Source organism: Parus major, chromosome 3 (genome assembly GCF_001522545.3).
Source record: "Parus major isolate Abel chromosome 3, Parus_major1.1, whole genome shotgun sequence".
Taxonomy (NCBI): domain Eukaryota; kingdom Metazoa; phylum Chordata; class Aves; order Passeriformes; family Paridae; genus Parus; species Parus major.
The window spans coordinates 80,814,852-80,829,426 of NC_031770.1; positions in this window are offsets into that span (position 1 = coordinate 80,814,852).

The window sequence follows — 14,575 nt, forward strand, 5'->3', positions numbered from 1 at the left end:
CCTCTGAGTCTAAGGGGAAGCAATCAGGGAAAATGAGGAATGCCTTCTGCTCCCATATCCCTTATTGCACAGCGACGGCTTAGGAATGAAGGAATGTCAGGCAGCCCTGTGTCATGTCGTGTGTTGTGCATTGGTGTGGTATGCACATCCACTCTGCTGTTATGGACTGATTAATGTTGTGCATCAGAGACTTTTGGGTTTATAGACTCTACCTACATTTAATGTTTTTGGTTTCCCCTTCAATTTCCAAGTACATAGTATCATTTTTAGGGTACTCAAGCATTATGTACAAAAGCAAAAGCATGTGTAGAACAGAAAATATTTTTGTAATAGAAGAGGTGGAAAATGTTCTCCTCTTAATCTAAGCAAATGAAGCCTTGTTAGGAATTGCCATCAACATGACATGTTATCAACATGACAGTCCCATTTGAAATAATGTGCATTTAGAAGCCTGCTCTGAACAGTCTAGGACAAAATAAACTGAGGGCTCTGTTAAGAATTTATTTTTCCTTATTAACTAGTAAAAACTTTTAATAACTGGGAAAATGTAAGGAGGATTTGCTAGGGAAAATAATAATAACATGTATGGCATCATGGTTGTGTTACCATAAATGGTTTCACTATTGCTTCATACTTGGTAGGTCCCGGAACACATTAGTAACGGAGACTGAAAACAGGCAAACTGTGGAAAGATAAGCATAATTCCATCTGTTAATGCAAAGGAGATTTCTTCACTACCTGGTGACTCAATAGTGTATTATGGACTGCAACATGTGTAAGTTATGGAAGTTGCAATTGAAAACAAGCACTCGTTAGCATCTCACTGACCACTGCAGTTCTCGGGGTATGAAGTGGTCTGAGGTGTCCCTTGCCAGCTATAGGGAAAATTTAGACAAGCATGAAAAGAAGCTGAACTATGAGAGGAGATCCAAAAAAGCGAATGTTTCACAAGCCTTTCCATATCCCTCTTAGTCAGAAGAAGCTTGCTGAGAAATGGCACAAGCCGAAGACTGTAAATGTACCAAGTTCTACAGTCCATCCTTTCGGGATAATTTTTCAGTGTTAGCTAATTCATCTTAGTCTACTGCTATGTTAGAGCTACAAAAATTTTGAAGCTCTTCCTTAGCATACCTAAATCTCTTCTATTTCTGCAAATTGCAAAGATGAATTGAAAGAGGCCCTAGTTGTATGCTTAGATCACTTCCCTTCCTCCTCCATCGTTTACCAGGTACAGGAAAAAAAAGAAGTGGTGCAAGAGAAATGCTCTTTCCCATCTTTACACAAAGACAAATACAAACCATAGATGTAAAGCAGTAATAAACTCAGTGCATAAACCTGGATACTCTAGTAATATTCAGGAGTCTCTTCCTGTTCTGTTACAACTCACTCATGACAACAGTAAAAAAGATCAGTGGACCTTTTTCCTGTCACAGATTCTCTAAGACACAGCTTTTACTTAGATCAGTGCTTTGTAGCATTCAGCAGAACATCTTCTGGTTCACCCACTGCCAGAGGCTGACCTTGAGGTCCATGGTCATTGTGGTCTCTTCTCTCCTCTCTCTGCCATTAACATTCAGCCTCTCAGTTACTTTCACCTGTATCCTGCAGGAAAAGGTTGAGAGAGCTCTCATTCGAACTCTGTTCAAAGTTATGTCATAGCAGATGATGGTGGCTCAAGGAGTTGGCTGTTGGTTGCTCACACCAGGAGCTAACCCAAAACGCACCATGGCCCAGACAGCAGCAGGAAAAGTGACTTGGTGTTGTGTTGGATGGCATAACTGTGATGAACTCTGTAGCAAATGGAGAGGGAGACATGGAAATGGAAAGTGAAACATTGTGCAAATGTCAACTCATAAGGAAGTTCTCCAGTACGTGGAAGAGTGAAAAGGGAAAAAGCAGGCAAAATAAAAATGTGAAGAGAATTATATGAATAATATTTTGAAAGTAGTTTAGCAACATGTGTTTGCTTCTTCCATATAGCAAAGCAGGGAGTTAGCTGCACAGGATTTCTCCTGCAGCTCTGGTGATACACACTGATGAGTTACTGTAACTCAGTACAGTTACAGTCCTTGGCTTGTGCCATTCTCACACTGATGACAGGTTTATACATGCAAATAAGAAGGGATGGACAAGAATGGCAGTAGGGGAATGAAGCCAGGAAGGGAGAGGAGTGCTAAGGCGGGAAAATATACATCAAACCTGTATTGAAGACAAGCTCATACATAGGGATATCAGGCCCACTGAAGGTGTGAACAAAACCTGCCATCAATAGATACCTATGTCCCCAAAAATAAATTGGCAGAAGGGATTCATGCTCCTGAAATTAAATTAGCTGCACTAGCAAACTCCTAAAATGCTCTGTCATGCTTTCAGACTAAACCAGATGGGCTTCGTCCCAGCTGTACTGAAGATTTGTCCAGGGAGTAAGACCCAAACATCTCATCCCGTCTTCACAGGAGAGATGCTCCAGCCCTCTGATCACTTTTATTGCCTTCCTCTGGACCTGCTCCTGTGCTAAGGACCCCAGAGCTAGACATAGGTGAGGTCTCATCAGAGCAGCATAGAGGGACAGAATCACCTCCCCTGACCATCTTGTCACACTTTTTTTTTTTGATACAGCCAAGGATATGGTTGATTTTTTAGGCTGCAAGTGCATATTTCCAGCTCATGTCCAGCTTTTCATCCACCAGTACCCCTAGTCCTTCTCGTCAGGGCTATCAAATTGTTTCTCTGCTGAAAGACTGGATTCTGCAGAATCAAAATAAATTAATCATAAATACACACAAATATGTCAAGTATGTGGAACAGGTATTTGACCCTGTTGCTCTGTCCTCAGTCTGGCTATATCTGTACCAAGTTTAGTGTATGACTGATGTGAACTCATCAGGAATTACCTTGTGCACACCACACCTCAACCTATTTACTTTGAATAGGCCGGAAGCAAGGACCATATTACACTGTTGGTATTGATTTGGGAACCACACCTTATGATTACCTTATCTTTGGGCTATGATTGTGAGGCATCCTCTTGTATTTACATTTATGCCACTGGTTTTCTGTGCAGCTGGGGACAACTTATTTAAATATGCTATGGCTCCATTTCTTCATCTCTAAATTGGGGGCAATTCTTTCCTCATGAGACTGTTATGAAGACACATTAATTAGCATTGATAAACAGAGGATATCCTGGGGTGAATGAGATAGATACATGAAAAGTATTCTTAATTATTCATATTATGACAGCACATTCTGCTTGTATGTGCACAGGGAATATACACACTGGCTCAGAATGGGTGAAGTTTACCTAAACTATACATAAGGGTGAGATTAATTTTCTTTAGTCACCTAACACCTACTAGTCACTGTTCTAGACCTTTTATATCATTGATAGAGACAGAAAATGTCAAGCAATGACTTTTTTATCTAAGAGTGATAGAAAACATCTTCTTCTACAAGTACCTATTTCTCCTCACTGGCTATGGACCCTGGAGCAGCTCATAGAAAATTTGCAGGTGCACAAAGGAAAGTGAGACTAAGCACAAACTTGCCATTTTGATCAAGCAACTGCCACTATTTATTACTTATTCATTAGAATGATAAGGCTAAAATATCACCTATATTGTATCCACCGTTCCTTTAAGATCAAGTCAGACAGCCACATAACGAAAACTGTACCCAGTGTGTACCCAGCTTTATTATTGCACATGTCGGTTCTCATTACACTGTGCTTCTAAGCATAAAGAGACAACACTGAAGAATCACCTGGAAACTCTGGAAACTCCAAATTCTGCAGGCATGAGCTCAGGTTTCTTTATTGAATGCATGGGAAACCATAGCCCCAGAAATTGAATATGCAGTAAGAATCCATTTAAATTTAACATCAGAGCTGAGCTGAAATTTGGAAGAAGGAAAGGAGGAGTAGGAAGAGGTGAAGGAGGTAAATTCATCTCAGGTACCCATTTAAACATCAGTAAGATCAGCAAGTTATTGTTATAGGTCACTATACGTATATAGGAATATTATCTTGGCAGCCTCAAGCGTAACATGGACCAGATGCCATGTTCCCTAGCCTTCCCTCCTTGGGCCAAAGGCTTTTCATGCAGCCATGTCAGAGTGTTTTAAAACTGCCTATATCCGACTTGCCTGTGAGATATTTTTATTTAAGCTTATTTTACAAGGCCTTTATGGTAAGGTCTCTGTTCCTGCTGTGGGTGTGATTCCTAGCATAAGGATTCCAATTCTAGTCACTATGGCATTACAGATAAACTGTAATTTATTACTATTACTATTTGTAATTAACAGAATATTTTCTCAACCTCCTCTAATCCATAGTTGTTATACAGTGGATGTATTCCACTTACAGATAAAATTCCATTTATACATATGTTAGACATATAGACTATTCATATTTTAGGATATAGTGCAAGATAGTCTAACATGTTTAATTTTGTCATGCAAGAAAAATCTCTAAACATTCAAATGGAATCTGAGCCCAAGTGGCAATAACAGTTTCTGTAAGTGCTATATATGGTTTAGTGTTTGATTTTTCTAGGTAAAATGGTCTTCCAAAACTCTTGTGATGACCATGTTGGATATTCTGGATGTATTGTAACTGCTGTTATAATTATTAATCACAGTATTGCCATTCCTATACAGTAGTGTAGTTGTGGTTATTATTACACCTGTACATTCACAAATATTCCTTTACAGTGTGATTTAATCTGTATAATTCATAAAATTGAGTAAATTCAGGATTATAAACATCACCTGATCATAAATCCTTTATGATGTACTGGAGTATACTGAAAGTATAGCTCAGGACATGTGGCCTGTGTCCTAGTATACTTTTGCACATATCAGAAAAAAAAAATACATCTAGGGATAGATTTCATTTTTACTTGTCTTGCAAAAACTTTTCTGTCAATTCTAACACATTAAATGCAGTACACGTGGAATAGAATGAAATTTGCATCCCACCTAGCCACTTCACAAGTCACCAAGTAAACCTATCCCATTTGAAGCACTTGAGGTAATATTATAATTTAATGGAGGCAGATCTTTAATTATATTGGTTATATTAAAAAAAAAAAAAAAAACCAAAACCCAAACAGCAAAGAAATGGAAAACTCAGAGTCCAAGAGTATTAAAACATTAAAATAATTGGCCAAATGACTCCCTTAAATATTAAAGTTGATTTTTCTCTAATCTTGAAACACTCATTAATTTAATGTGCATTAGAGAAAATATGTTCAAATATAAAATTGGTTGATTTCACAAACTTGTAACTCATTAACATGACTCAGGTTCAGGACTCAATTAAAAAGGCAAAAATTGGATTTCATTAAAACAAAAATAAAATGTGTAAGCAATTAATGGCCACCAACCATGTATTATGAAATACAGATTTTGTTAGATAGGCTTACTATTTGAAGATCAGAAGTCTGACCAATAAATGTAATTGTACTTGCCTGTAAGATAAAACTTCTATAAGCATCTGAATTACGTGAGTTTAAAAAATTAGAAGTGAGAAAACTAGTTAATTTAATTTATATGGATTAACAAATAGCTAAGTGACAGGGTAACCACAAATGGATCATCTGCTATATGGAGTACAGTAATTTCTGAGGTAACATTGTCAGATCTGGCATTCACATTTTAAAAAAAATACTAAAAACTTGCAAAAACTTTGGTGGAGATATAACATCTACAATATGCATAACACTAATCATCAAAATAAAACCAATCTGCTTTGTAGTCCAATAAAAAATCAAGAGTTACTAAATGAAGAAATATGAATTGAATACCTACATAGAGATTACTGACAACAGACTCATCTATACAATAGGGCTGAGTAGGTATAAAAGCTGCAACTGGAAATTCTGACAAGAAAAAATTATGATAAGTAACAACTTATAAGTAATTAATTCAGAAAAAGAGAGAAACTCTTGTGTGCCACAGGTATGACTTCTTTTCCTTTGCTGCAGAAAGTTACATGGAGGCTATTTGATAGGCAGCCAGTCTGGGCTGAAAACAGAGAAGAGATGGTGACAGCAACCAAGAAAGATGTTTTAGCTGCTTCTTGACACAATAACCAGCAGGCCTGAGGATCACATCTTCAGTGCTGGAGCCACTGAGCAGCCCTGGGCTGGCACTGGGTTATGCGTGGACCTGCACTTTGGCAGAAGTTTCTGGTGCACTCCCTTACCCCTGTGTCAGCAAAATACAGGAGATAGGTTCTCTATTTATAGTCAGGTACTGCCTTGCACTGCATTTTTCTTTAGGTACCAATATTTTATGGTGTAAAAATGTAAAATAAATTAAAAGTCTCACTTCCCTTCTGTAGTTAAATAGCCTCTGTGGAGTTTGAATACACCTGGAGCTAGCCCTGTACCTACAGCCACCCTTCCTAGAGCATGCTGGTATATTGAATGCTACTATGTATCATATATCATATATCATATATATCATAAAACATATATATACACACACACACACATATATAGATACCAGTACTGTTGCATGGTGTTATTCTGTCCAAGACACAGGACTGCATTTGTTGAATTTCATAAAGTGTTTGTCAGCCCATTTCTTCAGCTTGTCCAGGCGACTCCAACAGCAGACATATCATCCAGCACAATGACTGCTCCCTACATTTGGGTATCATCTGTGAACTTGTGGCAGATACAAGCTGTTCTGTTGTCAAAGCCATGAATGGAGATGTTGAATAATATTGCTCCCAATATGAATGCCCAAGGAATACCACTTGTAAATAGACACATCATTTTCAGCCTGTTGCTCCAGCCTTTTTTTTTTTTTAACTCACTTTAATTCACCCAGCTAGTGATTTAAAGTAACAGGTAAACCCACCTACCTTGTCTGTCTAGTTTAGCTCCAAAGATGATGTAAGAGCAGAGACAAAAGCTTGCCAAAGTGAAGGGCATCCACTTCTCTGCCCTCATCTTCAAATCCAGTCATTACAATGAAGAATGTAATTAGGTTGGTCAAGAACAATTTGCAATTGGTAAATCCATACCTTTTTTTCCCAATCACTTTCTTCTCTCTTATGCGCCTGTACATGGCTTACACAAGGATTTGCTCCTTAAACTCCACAAAGATGAAAGTAAAGCCAGGTGATCTCTATTTCCCCAGCTCATCCTCCTGCTCATCCTGGAAGATGAGTATGACATTTGCTTCTGCATTGTCATTGGGAACTTCTGATCACTGTAACCTCCTGAAGAGACAGAAAACGGTCTTGCAGTGATATCAGTCAGTCTTCCTACTTGGCTCTGTGTTCAAGTTGCTTGAGTAATCCCTAACTCAGCCTACCTCTAACACTGGTTATATTCCACCAAACATATGGAAAGGCTGACAACAAATTTTGCCAATAAAAACTGGGATGTAAAGACCTCCACCTTTCTGACTCCTTCATTACTAGGCTACCTGTTCATTTGGCCTTATTCTTCCTCTTCCTGCTTCCTTCATGTACTTCACCAATTTTTACTCTGGTTAGTAGGTTTTTTTTAATGCAATCATTTCAAACTTGGGCATTCTTTCTGTATTTATCCTGAGCAGCCCATGCCTTCTTCTGAACCCCAGAGGATCCCTTTTTTCTATCTATGCCCTGTCAGGAATTCCCCATTCAGATAGTCTGGCCGCCTCATACCTGCATCATGTCCTGCAGACAGAAGTTGATGCTTCTCATGGTTTGAGACTCACTCTCCTGGGCTCCTTTTTCTTGCAAAGGAGCAGCCCCCAGGAACTTGCACAACAGTAATCTCCCTTAGGTCCTCTTCCTTTAAGTTGAGAGTTGATATAACTTCTTGCCTCTTTTGCTTTCCATTTTCAAATCTTATGGTTTACTAGGTCTAGACCAAACAATCCTGGTTCGTCTGTGTCCATGAGCCTCTCATGACTTGTGATTTTTTGGCAGCTATCACAGTATCTGACTGGCCTTTGTCATTTGGACATACTTTAATATTGCCTCTAACACATAGATTCTCTTCCAATGTCAGGCTTCCCAGGTTTTGGTTTTAAGCATCCTGCTCCATTACACAGATAAGACCTAATATTTTGAGACATGACCTGAGGAAAAATAAAGATTTGTGGGCAGATGCAGAGTTCATAAAATGTGCATACAGATAAAATGTGCTTATTTTGTGCATCTACTCATAGGCAATAATTTTCTTTAAAAAAACCCAACAGTTTAAGGTGTCAGCTTCCCCTTTGGGAGTCCATTTATCAGCCACATAGAGCTGTGACTCTTACCTTGGGGACAGGTGACTTCATTCCCACCAGAGCTTTGTAATCCTGCTAAAATCTTCCTGAGTATTAATTGCCTCTTGCGCTAAGAATGGATGGCTCAGAGGCTAACACCAAGCCCAGTGCCACAACACCCTGTAATGGGCAGTGCAAATCCCTGCAGGAAGCACAGGATGCCTGCAGAGCAGCCCTCCCTGGGGATTTCCCTGCCTATCCCCAGGCAGGAGAGATGGATGCATGGCAGCTTGGGCTGAGTGTGAACAGGATGTGGTAGAAGATGATTTCAAGGCCCTTTACAAGGTAATGACTGTATTTCTGAGTTCAACAACTAAATAGTCATATGTTCTATCATCTTTTTCTGCTCTTGCTTTTCCTCTTGAAACACTATTGTGTTATACACATGCATACACACAGCTACTACAGTTTTTTTTTTCTCTATGAAAGATTCTGTGAATCCTGACAACTAAAAATTTACAGTAGTCACCGTACAAAAACTTAGAGCAAAAGCTCTATGTTTAGTAAGAAATTTGGGATTTCACTATACAAGCATAGGAAGTGTTATGTTTTATATGTATCTGTCTTGCCTTCAGCTACCTGGTGGATCTTTCCAAATCCTGAGGTTTATGCCCATGCCTGCATATGGCACTGGAAAGACCTGTGAACCATGGGTTTATACCAGGGAGAGGCCAAGACATAGCTAGTTTAAGGGACATGCCAAAAAATTCTGCCTTATTCCATTCCAAATGGCTGGAACTGGCATCACTTTTCTCTAGGCTTGGTTTCCCCATACATAAAATTAAATTAATAATCCCAGATTACCTCCATAGGGCTATATGGCTAACCTACTGTTTATAAAATGTGTAAGCCTGTGGCAAATACTTTCACATGATTTTCTGAGGATAAGACAACAGGCCTGTAATGAGGACTGGCATTCAGTCTTGTCCATCCAGAGTGTGCGGATTCACAGCGTATCCCCCTGGCAGAGTGAAAGGCAGAGCGTGGGCCAGGTCACACCAGTTCAGAGGCCCAGAGGCTGACACAGCCTTTATGTAACTCCTTTACCACAGTTTTGTCCTGCACACACACCACACAGATAAAGGGTATGGGCACACCATCGTTACCACCCATACTCACACAGCTACAGCCGGAGACGGCACAGTGGCACCCAGCTTGCCTGACCAACGCCCTGCCACCTGACTACATTGCTATAAGCAGCTTCTGCAGGGGACTATGCCCTACATTTCAGGCCATTACTAGCGCAGAAGCAAAGGTGCAAGATCATCCCTACAAACAGCTACACGCCTTCAGGAGGCTGACACACCCAGTGAAGTGGGTGCAGTAGCAGTGACACACACCTATGGAAAAGGTTGGATTTGGTAGTTAGCGACTTGCTGCAGATCTGACTATACATGTTGCTGTCATTTCAACACAGTGCCCTCAAAACATCAGCCCATAGTTTAGCATCGTCCTTCTCCAGCATGTACACATATGAAGCCCTCATTGCAAAAGCCTGCTTGCCACACCTCACAAATGATAGATGCTGTGACAGATATCGCTGCAGATAAAAATCTTAGCTGTGTAAAAGTATGAGAAACCATGTAAGAAAAGTATCATTAAGGCAGAGTGAGATAGTATATATATACAGGTTTTTATCATCCTTGTGTCTGTTGAACGCTTGTTTTAAAAAGGAAGCTGAAACGCAGATAAAGGCTATGAACGTATGTGTACCTGCTGGGTACACAACACATCTCATATACTGGATATACACATTAGTTTCATGGTTAGTGACATCTCCCACACAGGAATCAATTATAAATTAATCTCTCAAAATGGCACTGGGAAACACTGGAATAATGGCTCCTCTTCTGAACCAGTAGTAAACAGCTGCAGTTTAAGCCAAATGCAGCCCAGTACTGTAGGCCAACACTTCCAATCTCTGCCCAGACTGCAGTAAATTGGGTTAGTTCTACAGTTTAGAAAAAAACGTCTAAATATAATGGTCCTGAATCAAACCACAGTTATATTTACTTGCAAGTAAAGCCTGATAAGGCTTTGGAGAAAGCTGCCCACCACTTCCTCATCTTCTTCTTGGCACCAAATTTTTAAGCAGAAAGATGAAAAGGAAGTGTCAATATGTATAGAGAGCCCTTCGGAAACAAAACTTGCATTTACTTCAATGGGAGTGTTCAATCTGGCCCTTGACCATTTAAACCAGGATATTAAACACACTTTAATTCTCATATTTCTGTTAGAGCCACAGTAAAAATGTGGTGTTCAAAACATGAAGTTGACACATATGAGAAATCCAATTCAGTACTGGTGACAACAGCGAGGTGGAACCTTGTGGGAACTTACATCAAAGGTAAGCTTTGGCCAAAGCCTGCACTGAGCATTAGCATCTCTGGACACTTTCTGATGCATCACTCCAATATATATGGTTTGGAAAAAAATTCTTTTGATGCAGTTAAATATATGAAAGGACAGATAGCATCAAGCAGATGGTTTAGAAAACAAAAAGCAGGATCTGTTTCAGGTCCTATAGAAGACTCTCTGTGCTGTGGAATACCTGTGTGCAGAGTTACCCCACCTCAAATTATGGAATTAACAGTATGTTACGTAATAAAAAAAAAATAAAATTAATTGGTGCTGAAAGACACATTGTTGGTTTTAATGTTATTATTTTTAAAAATTATTGTTGTATGGAAGCAGCTTTTTTAAGCTTTTATAGTATAATGCTTAAATAAGCCTCTCTGTTAAAGCCGATAGCAGTTGTAGTATTGCATATGAATACACTTGAGCCTGTACTTGTTGATTCAAAGATCAAATGAGCTTGTTTTGGCTCAGCTAGAAGTCTTTATAAGGCATATCAACTTCAAAGTTTTAATGAAAGGAACATTTCAATTGGACAGTCTGTGCAAGAAAATTCCATGCACTGCAAATTAATGTGCTAATTTAGTTATTTTCCCTCCTAAGACACTGATGGTATGAAATGAAAAAAACATGAGAATTTGATAATTAAAGTAATTAAAACACATTTCTAAAGTTAAATGTGTTTTCAACATTTAAATTTGGTCATGCTCAACACATTTAATACTTTATGCACCTTCTTTACTGATAAGTGAATAGATTGTCCCTTATCACATCATGTAACATTTAGACCTGTCAAGTGTGTTGATTCAAGCAATTTTATGTTTTCCCACCAGGCAGGTTCCTGGTTGTGGTGATTGTCTTTGTAGCAAGGCAGAGTTATTCTACTGCTGTTTTTGTCTTTTATTGAGCTGCCTGGAGGGATTACTGGCAGCAATTTACAAATCTCTGACTGCTTTCTTCCTACTACACTTCATAAATATTACCAAATATACCTGCATTACATTTTCCCCTTTCAGCAGTTTCCTTGCTAACCTGAAACAAAACCTGAGTGGGAATACTTTGAACTCATGCAGAAGCATCTGCTGATTCATCAATCATTATGATAGCATATGCTTCACTGAAATTAATGCATAAATGCATTTTTACAAGCACAACTAAAGGCACTGATCATCAGCAACTTGTAGCATTTCTATTGCTATTTGTTTGTCTCATGAAGAAGCAGAAAATGGCTTGCAACAGTTCTGAAATGACACATCACTGGGAGTTTTTTACAAAAATATCTGGAAGAAATACAAACGGTTGGTATCTGGAATGGGAACTGGGAGGAAACCTTCCTAGAGCCGCCTGTCCCACGACTTCCTGTTACCTTCTGCACCCTTCCCAAAGGACACAACTGCCTGCTGCCAGCACAAGCACCCTGGAGCACTGGGCAAATGGCTGGAGCACAGCTGGGAATTCGTCTGTGTGTTCCTCTGGGATCAGCTGCCAGAGATCTGCCTTTTCCTGGCAGAAATTTGCCCATCTGAGATGTCCAGGTTTTAGGAACGTGTAGATTACCAAGTAGAAGACGACAACACTGGCTAACTAATGAAAAGTCAACATTTTCTGACTACCATGCTGGAGATTTCCTTGGAGGATATTTTGATACTATGCCTTTGGATGCCTCCCTATTCTGCTCTCTTTAAGTAGAAGACATGGTCTCAGCATTCTTAAGGCAGCATATATCCTGCTGGGTGCACAAATGTGGAAAACTAACTGAGATATGTCTGGAAGCCACAGACACAGACCTAATCTTAAAAGCACATCCACATATTTGCAGGCTGAAAGTTAAACTAATGAAAATATTCATAAATTTCAGCACATCTTTTTAAAGGCAATCTCAAAGCACAGAGGAAGTTACTCTGGTTAGAGCGTTCATCTTCTCCCTGTTGTCCAAACTCTGCAATTTGATTGTGGCTCCCCTCAAGGCTTAATGGCTCTGTAAAATTATCTGTGTACAATCATATTGCTGACAGAAAGAATTTAATTGCCATTAAGAAAAGTTATCAAATTGGAAATAGATGAAACAGTAAATTGGGTGACACAAACATTTTATAAACAACAATTATTGTTGTCAGTTGTGCAGAAAATACTTCCACAGAATAAATAGGCATTCTAATAAAGAAGTAAGCATATGAAGGCTATAATATAAATAATTACTAGCAGAAATACGTATTCATATTGCTAATATGTCGTTACTTTTTTGTTCTTTGTTAGACTGTGGATCTTCACTTCTTGTGTTGGCGGCACTCTCCTAAGTCCACATCTTGCCCAACAGGGCAGGGGAGTGCAAACCTTTGTCATATTGATTCATTCAGCAGCCTGTTCTGTTTCAAGCCTGTGGCCAATGCAAATGGCCACATACCAATTTGAGGATTATGACTCAATCTCCTGGTTTCCTTTTGATTTAAATGATAATGTTACAAAAAGTTCTGAAGCTGTGCTTTAGACAATGCTAACCACATATCAAGATACTAAATGTCCAACAATACACCCCAGTGCTTTCTCCTATTGGAGGCACCGGAAACACAGCTAACTCTACACTCTCTGCCTGCAACTTGAGAAGCAGACTGGTGTTCACCTTGCCCTACACAGTGACAGATCCATTTCAGAGCTCTCACCACACCTTCTGCCATGATCAGTGCCATCAATATAAGGCAGAACTCAAGTCACCGTATTTCATGAAGAATTTTGATTGACTTCTTGTGTGAGAGAAGTAGCACCTGTGCATACATCTGCATAGGATAACCTTGCTTCGCTCCAACTTTCAGCCAGCATTGGGATAAGTTGGACTTCGCTGTCCATCGAGGCCTCCAGGTGTTGACATAGCTCCTCTTCTGCTTCCCAGTGAAGGTGAACCCGAGTTGCCAACCACTCGGTTTTGGTGCAGTGACTCTGCTTCCAGTGGAGTAACTAGTGATGGCCAGTGTGCCTCTCCTGTCCACAGGGCTGGGACCGCAGCAGCCAGAGCAGTACGGGAGCTAAGCCGGGGGTGACTCACCCAGGAGGAGAAGGAGGAGTGCGAGCTGTGCTCACCAAGACCAAGCGACAGCAAGTGACAGAGGCGCTGCTGCACTGGAGGAGGGAGAGGCAGACACCATCTGATCTGCTGCTTGCTAGGAGGAAAGCTTGCAACTTGGGTGGAGCAGGTCCCCTCCTGCCCCTTTCTCCCGAGGGTGTCATGCAGCCATTTGCACTATGCAGGATCATGGGACAGACAAGCTGGCCAGGAGGAGATAAGAAGCAAAGGGTGTGGGGAGCGGCAGGTGCCCTCACACCAGACAGAGGGTTTGCTGGGACTGAAACTCAGGGTGCAGAATGGATGCTTCTCCTGCAGCACCCAGCAACACTCCGGGGAGCTGAACCTCTCTGCTCCGTGAAGGACCCTAAAGGCCTTGGTCCAGGAGATAAGGGGAGGTGTGCTAAGGGCAACTCGGTGGCGGCTGGAGAAAGCTGGTCAGGGAGATGCCACCAGGTGGTGGGGCAGGGAGGCAGCGAGGTCCCGCTGCGGGTGCTGGTGTTATCCGTACTGGGAGGAGAAGGGATCTTAGCGGAGGCTCCTGGAAGAAGCACAAGAGCCTCGATGGACACAGACAGAGGTAACGCCAGCACCGCTCACGCCGGAACCTCGGCATGTCTGTCAAGGGGTAGCAGGAGGGGAAGAGAGAAGAAAAATCCAAATTGCTACAAACAGAATAAAAAGAATGGAAATAGGAGTTGGCTGAAATAGTCATTCCCCCCTCCGCTCCAATCCTGGTAAAAAAATATTAAAAAAATAAAAAATCTTCTATTTGAACATAAAAAGCCACCTGAGATAACAAGCGCCTCCTCGGCAGCCCGAGGGAGGAGGAGCAGGGTCCCCTCGCCTCCCGCACCTGCCCCGGCCGGGGCCGCCGGGCGCCTGCGC